Here is a 12,947-nt window from a genome sequence, read left to right on the forward strand (position 1 = left end):
AGACACCGAACGGTCTGTTAGTGGTTAACCACCTTTAATTTACTCTAATCAGCTCTAATTAACTCATTATTCTTCTTCTCTATTCAATTACTATTTTCCTGCTGATTTTTTTTTCTTCACTTTTATTTTATAAACTATTAATAATTAAAGCTTTCTTTTTGTTTGCTTTGTTCTTTAATATTTTTACACTTTTAACATATAATTACACGTTTCACATTAAAAAAAGCGCAGAATTTCAATGCTTTGTACCATTGCTGGCAGGTGAAGTGTAAACAAAACAGTTGCAGTAGATATCGTTAATTGGTATTGATTAAAAAAAAGTACTCAACATGTTGCATTTTGTTTTGTGATAGATTGCTCTTCTAAACTGTGATTGATATTCTGCATAATTTTGAGGCATTTTTATTTTTTAAAACAGATGGCGCACCCAAATGACATATATGTTGAAAGTTTTTGTTTGTGTATTTTGGCACCTTTAGGTGTGCTGCTTTCCCAAAATGTCTTGTCTTTGCTATAAAGGATATGTAACCCAACATTCCATATTCCTGATATGTGATTGCTGTACCATGTTCTTGTATGAAAAAGTATGCTGTACTCTTTGTATTGCTTTCTTTATGTCATGTACCTGACGTGGAGAGAAAGGCATTCTCTCACACCTCCAGCTCGGTACCTCTGGTAAAGCAACAGGAGGCACAAGAGCCAGTAAGGCCCGGAGTGAGAGAAATAACATGAAAAGATAGTGCAGGGCCAGCATGACAGGGTGAGAAGGGGAAGCAACTATGGGGTTAAGGATTGTAGTTGGAGAATAGGGGAGAGGTAGGATTGGTTGGAGCAACAGGATAAGGAGGGGTTTGTTGGAGTTTATTTAAGGGATAGGTGGGGTCTCCCGGGCAGCAGTGGAGAGACAGGTGACAAGCAGGCAGTCTCACACTAAAGCTACACGCTTCTGCCCAAAATGAGAATAACAATTTTTTTGCTTAGAATAAAAAGATCACGATTCTCGCAACGTAAAATCTTTCACATTATACAAAAAAAAAAAAATGGACTAACTTTACTGGTTAGTGTTTTTTTTTTTTTTTAATTAAAAAAAATTGCATTTGAAAGACCGCTGCGCAAATACAGTGTGAGACATAAAATATTGCAACAACCACCATTTTATTCTCTAGGGTGTCTACTAAAAATATGTATGTAATGTTTGGGGTTCTAAGTAATTTTCTAGCAAAAAAAAAATGATTTTAATTTGAAACCAACAAATGTCAGAAAAAGGTTTAGTGTTTAAGTGGTTAAACTTTTTTCACTTACACACGAAGTCTATTCCATTGACAAATTGTTACAATGTTTATACTTAAGTTCAATTGATAAAGAATGTTGTGATTCTTGGCAGACTGCCCATTTTTTTCCTTTCTTTCTTTTGACGGCTATGGCTTCAGAAAAGCAGAGAGAATTCTTTGCATAGAAAGAATTGTGAAACACTTTAGTCAAGATCGCAACGGGGAAAAAAATCACGATAACGATTCTTGCCGATTAATCGTGCAGCTGTTTCACGGCAGTGGCTGGTCTTTTGACAGTGGAAGAAAATACGGTAGAGATGGAAGTGTGGGGGACTCATCGGTGGTATGTACCCCTCTGGTGTATTCCAGTTAACTAAGGTTAGCTGGAATATTGTAATGGTTGCACTGCGGGTGTGGGTTGTCTCCGAGCTGGTGTGTCACGGCTGGAGGCCTAGTATGGTAAAAGGTCCCGCAGTGTTACAAGTGGAACAATTTTGAATTCTGTGTGCCATCAAAGACCAACAGGCTGAGGACTGTTAGTTGTGTTTCAGATGTTGATGGAAAAATAATGTTAATTTTTAATAAGTTGTTTTTGTTAATAAAAAGGCTGCTATGGCCATTTGTACTCCAGTTTATGTCAAGGGGTATGGTGAGTACTTATGGTCGGGCAGACACCAAAGAAGGTGGGACATCTGATCTACACTGGTCATGGAGTCGCACGATGGCCTGGCTGTTCTTGCGATGATGGCTGTAGACGAGAAGTCTGTGTGCGCTCAGATGCAGGCTGGATCATAAGGCAGAGCAGCAGGAACAGCAGGCTTCGGGGGCAGGCTGGCAGGTCACAGGCAGCAGACACTTGGCGGGCTGCCAGGTCACAAACAGGAGGCACTTGGCAGGCTTGTAGGTCACAGGCAAGACACAGAGCAGGGTCAGACAAGCCAGGTCAGTAACTAGCAGGCACGTCAGGAACAGAGCAGCGGGCAGGAGAGTAGTCAGGTTCAGGCTGGAGTTGGTAACAGTAAGCAGCAGGCAGAAGGGTCAGACAGAGACATGGTCAAAGGGCAAGCCAGGGGTTGGTTCAGGCAGAGTTCAAGTGTGGTCAGATGGATCAGCAAGGCAACAGAGGATCAACACAGGAACAGGTAGCAGATTACCAGAATGCTGTAGTGTAGAGTAGACCATAAGGCAAAGTCCTAGTGCAGCAGTAATGTTTAAATAGCCCACAAGAGGCCAATCTATTGGTGGGCATGTGCACAAGTCCGGCTAACAAGTATTCTTTGCCTGCACATAACTATGCGCCTGGGCACATTTCGTCTTTCCTGACACTTTATGTGAAATACCTGCTGTTTCTGCCAGTCCCTCTGCTTTATTAAAAACTGACCACACTAGGCACGATAGCACAGCACGGTCAGTTTTCTAGCTTTGCTGGGAACTAATCCAAGCATCTGGCTTGTACTGACATGCCCCTCCTGCACAGCCATTCACTGGGAAGATCAGTGTGCTACTGTTTCTCCCCACCTAGCTCTTAGCAACCGAGAACAGAGGTTGTGTAATCACTTCTAAAAAAAGGAAAAACGTATTGAAAATGTGTGTATATATAATATATATGTATATATGTATATATATATATATATATATATTCACTTTTTCCACATTTTCCACATTACAGCCTTATTTCAAAATGGATTAAATTAATTATTTTCCTCAAAATTCTACAAACATGACAACATGAAAGAAATTTATTTGAAATCTTTATAAATGTATTAAAAATAAAAAATGAAAAAAATCCCATGTACATAAGTATTCACAGCCTTTGCTCAATACTTTGTTGAAGCACCTTTGGCACCAATTACAGCCTCGAGTCTTTTTGAGTATGATGCTATAAGCTTGGCACACCTATTTTTGGGCAGTTTCTCCAATTCTTCTTTGCAGGACCTCTCAAGCTCCATCAGGTTGGATGGGGAGTGTTGGTGCAGCCATTTTCAAATCCCTCCAGAGATGTTCAGTTGGGCTCAAGTCTGGGTTCTAGCTGAACCACAGAGTTGTCCCATAGCCACTCCTTTGTTATCTTGGCTGTGTGCATAGGGTTGTTGCCCTGTTGGAAGGTGAACCTTTTCCCCAGTCTGAGGTCCAGAGCGCTCTGAAGCAGGTTTTCAGAAAAAGGATGTCTCTGTACATTCATCTTTCCCTCGATCCTGACTAGTCTCCCAGTTTCTGCCGCTGAAAAACATCCCCACAGCATGATGCTGCCACCACCATGCTTCACGGTAGGGATGGTATTGGCCAGGTAATGAATGGTGCCTGGGTTCTTCCAGACATGACGCTTGCCATTCAGGCCAAAGAGTTCAATCTTTGTTTCATCAGACAAAAGAATTTCATTTCTGATGGTCTGCGAGTCCTTCAGGTGCCTTTTGGCAAACTCCAGGCAGGCTGTCATGTCCCTTTTACTGAGGAGTGGCTTCGGTCTGGCCACTCTACCATACAGGCCTGATTGGTGGAGTGCTGCAGAGATGGCTGTTCTTCTGGAAGGTTCTCCTCTCTCCACAGAGAAAAGCTGGAGCTCTGTTAGAGTGACCATTGGGTTCTTGTTCACCTTCCTGACTAAGGCCCTTCCCCCATCGCTCAGTTTGGCTGAGCGGCCCGCTCTAGGAAGAGTCCTGGTGGTTCCAAACTTCTTCCATTTACGGATGATGGAGGCGACTGTGCTCATTGGGACCTTCAATGCTGCAGAAATGTTTCTGTACCCTTCCCCAGATCTGTGCCTCGATACAATCCTGTCTTGGAGGTCTACAGACAATTCCTTGGACTTCATGGCTTGGTTTGTGCTGTGATATTTACTGTTAACTGTGGGACCTTATATAGACAGATGTGGGCTTTTCCAAATCATGTCCAATCAACTGAATTTACCACAGGTGGACTCCAATCAAGTTGTAGAAACATCTCGAGGATGATCAGTGGAAACAGGATGCACCTGAGCTCAATTTTGAGTGTCCTGGGGCTGTGAATACTTATAGTATGTGCATGTGATTTTTTTTGTTTTTTTATTTTAAATACATTTGCAAAGATTTCAAACAAACTTCTTTTACATTGTCATTATGGGGTATTGTTTGTAGAATTTTGAGGAAAATTTTATCCATTTTGGAATAAGGCTGTAACATAACAAAATGTTGAAAAAGTGAAGTGCTGTAAATACTTTCCAGATGCACTGTATATACAGGGCTCTCTGATCTCTGATTCTTCCTGTATTGAATTGTATTGTAACTGTACTGTCTGCCCTCATGTTGTAAAGCTCTGTGCAAACTGTTGGTGCTATATAAATTCTGTATAATAATAATAATACTAAATATATATATATATATATATATATATATATATATATATATATATATATATATATATATTTTACACACAAATATTTTGAGAATAATTTTTACCAGATGAGGGTTTACATATATGTTAATAAAAGAAGAAAATGCTGTTCCTCAAGGGTTTTCCCTTGGGGAAGTCATGAAGTGTGTAATGAGACTTGTCAGAGTGGAGTTTCGTGATGTCATAGCACAATACCAGAAGCAAGCTGTTTTTCTGTGATTGTGATGGCGGAATCTGAAATATAAAGAATTTTAAAGTGAACTCACCCTAGTGCACTGGATTTATGTGCACCTTATTTTCAAGTGGCTTTCCATTTGTTTAATAAAAGGAATTAATACAATATACTTTACAGTGAAAACATTTTTTAAATTATTTTTGAGCAACATTGTGTAAAGTGGAGAAGCCTTATGCCGCGTACACACGATCGGACATTACGGCATACTTGGTCTGGTGTACCGGATTTAGTCAGAAAATTCGATCGTGTGTGGGCTCCAGTGGACTTTGTTTTCTCAAAAGTTTGATGGACTTAGATTTGAAACATGTTTCAAATCTATCCGACGGACTCGAGTCCGGTCGAAAAGTCTGCTCGTCTGTATGCTAGTCCGACGGACAAAAACCGACGCTTGGGCAGCTATTGGCTACTGGCTATGAACTTCCTTGTTTTAGTCCGGTCGTACGTCATCACGTACTAATCCTTCGGACTTTGATTGATCGTGTGTAGGCAAGTCCGATCATTCAGAAAGTCCATCGTAAAGTCCGTCGAAAAGTCAGCCGGGCAAAGTATGCCGTAAAGTCCGGTCGTGTGTACGCTTCATTACCCTGCACATGGTACCTGATGTTGGATGAGGAATGTGGTGTGCTGTTGATACATTTAGTGATACCCAGAGGTCGTGAAAGCCCTATTAAAGAGCAAGGGGCATAGTTACCTATTTATATCATAGGTCAGTGTCCATAGGTATGTGGATGGTGTGACTGTTGACGGAGCATATACTGGTGTATATTGGATAAGAATCACACAGACACAAGGTTTATGATTCGTACATTTTATTTTGAACATTGAAAATATGGACTATATGTATGCACTTGTATGAGCACTATTCAGTGGACTTTCTTTGGTGTTGTTTGGAAATTTTTTTGTATTTATATTGGATACATAATTGATTTAGGTTGATCTCAGTGATGGATATATTATATATAACAAATATTTGGTGATATTATTTGCACTGCACTTTTGCATGGATGTGGTTTAGAAGTATGTGGGAACACTTAACAGTGCACAGCTGCAACAGTTAGGGGCCTTTCATTTTTTTATTACCAAACACAGGGGTAGAGCAGAGAAATTATTTTTCACCTTCTATCTAGCGACCCCCTACAATAATACCTTTCTGCCACTAGATGTCCACAGTGTTCTAAATGTAATGGCAGCCACCATGATTTAACCCAGAAGACTGAACATACTGTGAGTGCAGAGCACTATGGACCCGCTCATGAGCTGTGTCCAGGGCCGCTGATAGGCCAGTTGGCCCTGTTGTACCGGAAGCCCTGCCACCAGGGGGGGCTCAGGCAATCTGAACAGTGTGCAGAAAAAAAGTCTTTCTCCAACTCCCCCCCTCCTCCGCTCCTCCCCCCTCCTCTCTCATGCGCACTCACTCGGGCTAAACATCTCAGAGGCGGATCCTGACGGTGAGATCCTGTAGTTTGAGTGGGCGGGAGGGGATGTGGCCGGCTTCAAGGATGGTCGTTCCCAGGTTCTTCTGGTGGGCACACATGAGCTGCATTAACAATATGGTGGCAGTGGATCTGGATTCTCAGGGGACTGCAGGTTAGCCCAGTCACATTAACTGCAATGTAAAGTCTAATGTCTGTTTTTTCATGTAGCACAGCTAACTCTGAGAAATTGGGTTTTAAACTGCACTGCCCAATTTCTCACAGAAGTGCTACATGAAAAAGGAGATGCCATCAATGTCAGCAAACCCAGCTTTTTATTACTTCTGTCTAAATTTTTAGATCACTGGTTCACACCATGGCTGGAGCTGAATTACACAGGAATGCACTGTGCCTTCCTGTGCAATTCACATGTGGCTCTGTACAGTGCAATTTGAAGCTCACTCATTTTGAATAGGCTAAAATCGCAATGCACCAAAAGTAGTGTATTCATTACTTTTTAAAATGCACTGCAATCAGATTACATGGTGATCCAGGGCTGGCAGGTGCAGGGCAAACACACTACGTTTGCGACCCGCGTTTGAGGCGTCATTAACTTTTTATTGACACTCTGCTGCAGATCGCAAAAGCAGTGCATTTTGCATGCAGGCTGATTTGTACAGGAATCCACAGCACATTCCTTCATAATTCAGATGCAGGCATGGTGTGAACCGGTCCTTAGACATAATATTACTTCTCATTAAAAGTTTAGAAAAGAAACTTTTTAAAAGTGGGCTTAGCTGACATAAATAGCATCTCCCTTTTCATGTAGCACTGTTTGAATGTGAGAAATTGGACAGTGCAGTTTTGAACGCAGCACAGTGTCATCTGCATCCTACACACAGTCATCTTAGACTCTAATTAACCACACCCCTTTAAGCCATGCCCAATAATTAAGCGTAATTTAAACCACGTCTGTTTTTCAGCTCCATGTGGTGCCTATTTTTAAATTAGCCATGCTCACAATTTAGCCTTTATGAGTATACCCTAGCCCAGTGATGGCGAACCTTGGCACCCCAGATGTTTTGGAACTACATTTCCCATGATGCTCATGCACTCTGCAGTGTAGTGGAGCATCATGGGAAATGTAGTTCGCCATCACTGCCCTAGCCTCTCTGTATAGGGGCGGAGACAGAGGTGGGGCTGAAGAGGGCCCCGTCAGGTAGGCTGTACGGGGCCCCATGATTTCTATCAGCGGCCCTGGCTGTGTCCCTGGACTCACATCCATTGATGACCAGCCTAAAACCATCTTAAAAAGCTAAGTAAAAAAAATTAAAAATCAAAATTCACGAGCAGGAGCAGTGAGTGGCAGGAAAGGGAAGTCTGGATGTGAGCTTTAATTAAAAAAGAATATTGTTTGCATTTAAATATACAAATATAAACATCACATCAAACATGTACAGACCTAAAAAAAAAAAAAAAAAAAAAAAAAATGAAATTGATTGAAAACCATTTGGCCTTGTTTACATTGGCTGCAAACCTTGCTGCCCCTATGTAAAACATTGCAGCTGTGACATGTGTGAAGGGCAGTAAAACTGCAGCTCTACAACCTATTTAATCCCCCCAGTCATATGTGTGAATGAGTAAAACCTTTGTTAGACAGATGTCAATCACATTGATACATAATGCCTGAATTCTGGTTGTATTTTCTCTAATAGAGTAATCCCTATGTTCGCCTGCTCCATCTAGTGGACAAAATGCAATATATTTCCTCAGTGAGGTATTTCAGAAAACTGCTTTTTGGCCTCTAGATGGAGCTGGCTATCATAGGGATTACTTTTCTGGGGAAATTTCGGCCAGAATTTGTGCAGCATGCGCAAATGTGTGTGACATTTGTCCAAAGAATAAATGGACCCCAAAGTTTAGTTTTGTGCTATTACTATTTTTCTTTCCTAGAAACTCTCTTTGTATTTTACCTGGCTTCTTCCAGATAATAGCAAGAAGCATTGCATTGTGCACGCATGAAGCTACTTGCCATTCTATGGAAGCCAACAGGTTAAAAAACACCAGGCAGATTGGAAAAACGAGGTAGCTTAAATATAAATGGCGTTTTCACAAGCGGATGTACTTTATAAAATTGCATTTGACCAGGTCAGGAAATGAAATTCACAGACAGATATGTTGACTTCTGTTGTCCTTCTAAAGAGGTGTGAGGATCACCATTCCAGTTTGAAATAAGCCTGTTAATTCATCTGTCTGCTTCCCGCTTGTCTCATCTGCATCTGCAAATATACTACTCAATGTGAAAACTATGTGTAGTATAACAAGGACTGCTTTTAAGGAATCAATCGTTTTTAAAGCTAAACCTCAGTTTATAATAGAAAAATTCCCAGCAGAGTGAAAATAATCAGCTTGCTGCAATACTCTCCTTTAATCTATCTTTGTTCCCTCCAGTACCCCCTTTCTGCACATGTTTGTGTAATTTAGCCTACTTCCTGTATGCTCAGGCTGTCATGGACACACCCCCTTCAGTAGGTCATCCTGTTGGCTTGGGCTCACAGTACTGCAGCGCTGAGTGACGCTCATGTGTCATTACCAGGGCACCCTTCAGCACTTCAGTAGGGAATGTTCACCGCTGACCTGCAAGAGGAAGGAACCATGATGTCACTACACCTAACAGAAGACAGATGGATTTAAGATTTGTATTACATTTTTTTTTCTTTTTTAAGAGGTGGGAAGGTGGGGAAGGGGAAGGTGGGGGTTCCGACTAAAGACAAAAGTAGAGTTGGGTTTTGGCCTTGTGTATTTCTTTGTTATGCATTTTAATGTAATTATTTTTATCTAAATTTTCTATTTTATTTTTTTTTTCATTGTCTCCCTTTTCTGACTGTGTAAAAGTAAAACAATAAGGCTAACTTGGGCCTTGGAAGTAACTGTTTATAAACCGATGTTTTTTTTTTTTTTTTTTCAATTACAACATCCTTGTTTTGCAACATCAAATATCAATACAACATCCTTGTTTTACAAAGTATATACCAGGGGTAGGCAACCCCTGGCACGCAAAGCCTCTTTTGCCATCACTCGACTCCCTCCCCATCGGCAGAGCAGTGCAGGGAAGTGTGAGTAAGACACTAATGCATTCCAATTTCAGAATTCCTCACGCCGCACCTGCATAGAGGGGGAGGCACTGTGCTCCCCACACATTGTAAAAGATGGGAAATATTGTTTGGTTCTCTAACTTTGCTGTAACTGCGATCGTCAGCTTTTGTGATGGGGAATAGATTGGGTACAGTTCTGCTAGGGGGGGCGGTCCCTGTTTCCAGGAGGAGGAGGACTGTCATTTGCCACTGCTAAAGCCAATCACAGTCCTGCTAGCCCTGTCCACCATCTGGAGGAAGATGACTCGCTTGGTTGTCACTACCAATCTCAGGACAGTTTGTGGAATTACTGTTGAGCTTCTGGGAACTTTGTTGAAATTATTCCTGAACCTTTGCATCACTTACTACTGAACCCCAGCACTCTGTGTCCCTTTAAGACACAGCCAGTATTCAGCGCAATGAAAATCACATCCAACCACTTTTTCTCAGCTGTGGGGGCCCAACTTATGATCCTGCACACAGGCCCACTGCTTTCAGAAAATGCCCCTGACCTGAGCTCATCATTGTGCATCCATTCCAGATGCTTGTATGTGACATCACATGCATCACATACATCACATACATGAGTGTGCCAGGACAGGTAGATGTGGCTCCTCTCTGCTTCCTTTCACCACTCTGCATATCACACATATCATAGATGGGAATAGGGTACAGCAGTGGAGCAGATAAGCAGGATGGTACAGTGGTGGGGAAAATGAGCAGGAGGGGTTTAGAGGTGGAACAGAAGAGCAGGAGGGTACAGCGGTGGGGCAGATGTGCAGGGGGTACAGTGGTTGACCAGATGAGCAGGGGGGTCAGGGGCGGATCCAGAGCCTAGTCTCGGGAGGGGCACTGCCATAAAATTTTGCGGGCAATTTGTCAGGGCAATGGCTGGTGTTGGCGCTTCAAGCATCACAGCACCATGGTTGATGTGGTGTCAGGATGATTGAGGCGCATTATTTATATTATTACATTGTAATGTAAAATGAAATCGTTCAACTCACCATAATGCAGAATCATTGGGAGCCCCGAGCGTGTCACTTGCTACCGTCGCCTGCCACCAGATGCAGCGTGTCACTTGCCAATGTCGCCTGCCACCAGATGTGGATTGTCACTTGCCAATGTCGCCTGCCACAAGATGCGGATTGTCACTTGCCAATGTCGCCAGCCACAAGATGCGGATTGTCACTTGCCAATGTCGCCTGCCACAAGATGCGGATTGTCACTTGCCAATGTCGCCTGCCACAAGATGCGGATTGTCACTTGCCAATGTCGCCTGCCACAAGATGCGGATTGTCACTTGCCAAGTTGCCAGTGCATGTGTCCCAGAGTGAGGGCGGGCAGTGAGAGATATTGTAACTCATCAGAATATGCATGCAAAAGCATGTTGCATTGCGGCCATCTTGGTACACCCTCACTTGTCAGCAGTAAGACTAGAGTTAGAAGTCGGCAAGCAGACATCTTTATAAACCCACCGGAGTCTTGCTTTTCACAGTTATTTTTAACAGTAAACTCAGCTTATTTAGTGAAATATAAGTTGAGTTTACTGTTAAAAATAACTGTGATAAGCAAGACTCTGGTGGGTATATAAAGATGTCCGCTTGCCGACTTACAAACACTAGGCTTACTGTGGACGAGTGCGGGAGTACCAAGATGGCCACGACGCAACGTCCCTTCAGTCACATTATCAGAAGGGGAGCGGCTTCAACACCTGCCTGCTCGCTGCCTCGCTCAGCCTCAGACACACGCCAGCCGCCCGCTCCGGGCCGGCGGCATGATTACTCGCTCACCCACCGGCTCAGGGCTCACCTGCTCGTATGTTCTTGGGGGGTGCAATTGCCCCGTTGCCCCCCCCCTGGATCTGCCCCTGAGGGGGGTACAGTGATGGGCCAGATGAACAGGGGGGTTCAGTGTTGGGGCAGAAAAGCAGAACAGGGGGTAGAACAGTGGGGCAGATGTGAAAGGAGGTGTATTGGTGGACCAGATGAGCAGGGCGGTACAGTGGTGGGGCAGATGTACAGGGAGTTACAGTGGTGGGGCAGGAGAGCCAGGGGAAGAGTGGTGGGGAAGAAGAGCAGGGGGGTACAGAGGTGAGACAGATGTGCAGGAGGTACATTGGTGGGCCAGATGAGAAAGCGGGTTACAGTGGTGCGGCAGATGGGTTCAGTGTTAGGACAGATAAGAAGGTGATTCAGTAGTGAGACAGAAGAGCATGGGGATACAGCGGTGGAGCAGATGTGCATGGAGGAACAGTCGTAGGGCAGATGAGAAAAGGGGTACATTGATGGGGCAGATGAGCAGGGGGGTTACAGTGGTGGGACAGAAGAGCAAGGGGCTACAGTGGTGGGGCAGATGTGCAGGAGGTACAGTGGTGGGAGGGATGAGAAGGGGGTTCAGCGGAGGGACAGAAAAGCAGGGGGGTACAGTGATGGGGCAGATGAGTAGGGGGTTACAGTGGTGGGAAAGATAAGCAGGGGGGGTTCAGTGTTGGGGCAGAGGAGAAAGGAGGTACATTGGTGGGACAGATGAGCAGGGGGTTACAGCGGTGGGGCAGAGGAGCAGGGGTACAGAGGTGGGGCAGAGGGGTGCAGAGGAGAAAGGATGTACAACAGTGGAACATATGAGCAGGGGGTTACAGTCGTGGGGCAGATGAGAAAGGGGGTTACAGTGGTGGGGCAGATGAGCAGATAAGGACAGATGAGAAGATAGTTCAGTGGTGGAGCAGATGTGCATGGAGGTCCAGTGGTGGGGTAGAGGAGAAAGAGGGACCTTTGGTGGGGCAGATGAGCAGGGGTTTACAGTGATGGGACAGAAGAGCAGGGTGGTACAGGGGGTTACAATGGTGGGACAGATGAGCAGGGGGATACATTGGTGGGGCAGATGAGAAAGGGGTACATTGGTGGGGCAGATGAGAAAGGGGGTACATTGGTGGGGCAGATAAACAGGGTGGTACAGTGGTGGGGCAGATGTACAGGGGGTTACAGTGGTGAAGCAGATGAGCAGGGTGGTACAGTGGTGGGGCAGATGTGCAGGGTAGTACAGTGGTGGGACAGATGTACAATGGTGGGGCAGATGTGCAGGGGGTTGCAGTGGTGGGGCAGATGAGCAGGGGGTACAGTGGTTAAACAGATTTCCAGGGGGGATAGTGATCTGAGGTGTGGAGTTGCAGGAATTGGGGCTGATCTGAGGGGTAAGAGTGCAGCATGTTAATTTCTCACTACTACATTAGTTTACAGCATTTACTTTATAAAAAATCCTTTTCGTGATTGAGTGTGAAGTTGACATTTTTTTGTTATAAAATCGCCACGCTCAATTTCTTTGAAAACATTTTTCGGCACACGGTGCTCAAAAGGTTGCCTACCCCTGGTATATACCATACTATATAATTTATTTGTTTGCTCTTTTATCTTTCTGTAAGCATAATAAAAACATGCTAGATTGTCTATCTGAGCTCAATTTAACTTTCAGAATTTTTTTTTTTTTTTTGCTGAATCCCTATGGGACTTATCCAAAAATGTATTTTATT

The 12,947-nt window shown here is 43.8% G+C and overlaps 1 long non-coding RNA gene across 1 annotated transcript in view; it reads left to right on the forward strand.

Moving 5' to 3' along the window:
• The first annotated feature begins 6,344 nt into the window (after positions 1–6,344).
• LOC141134642 (uncharacterized) overlaps positions 6,345–12,947 on the forward strand; it is a 73,177-nt gene continuing 66,574 nt past the window's right edge. Inside the window, exon 1 of the long non-coding RNA XR_012243252.1 lies at positions 6,345–6,462. This is a non-coding gene — a long non-coding RNA (uncharacterized lncRNA). The remainder of the gene's footprint in view (positions 6,463–12,947) is intronic.

The sequence above is a fragment of the Aquarana catesbeiana genome, linkage group LG03, assembly GCF_042186555.1.
Source record: "Aquarana catesbeiana isolate 2022-GZ linkage group LG03, ASM4218655v1, whole genome shotgun sequence".
NCBI classification, from domain to species: Eukaryota; Metazoa; Chordata; class Amphibia; order Anura; family Ranidae; genus Aquarana; species Aquarana catesbeiana.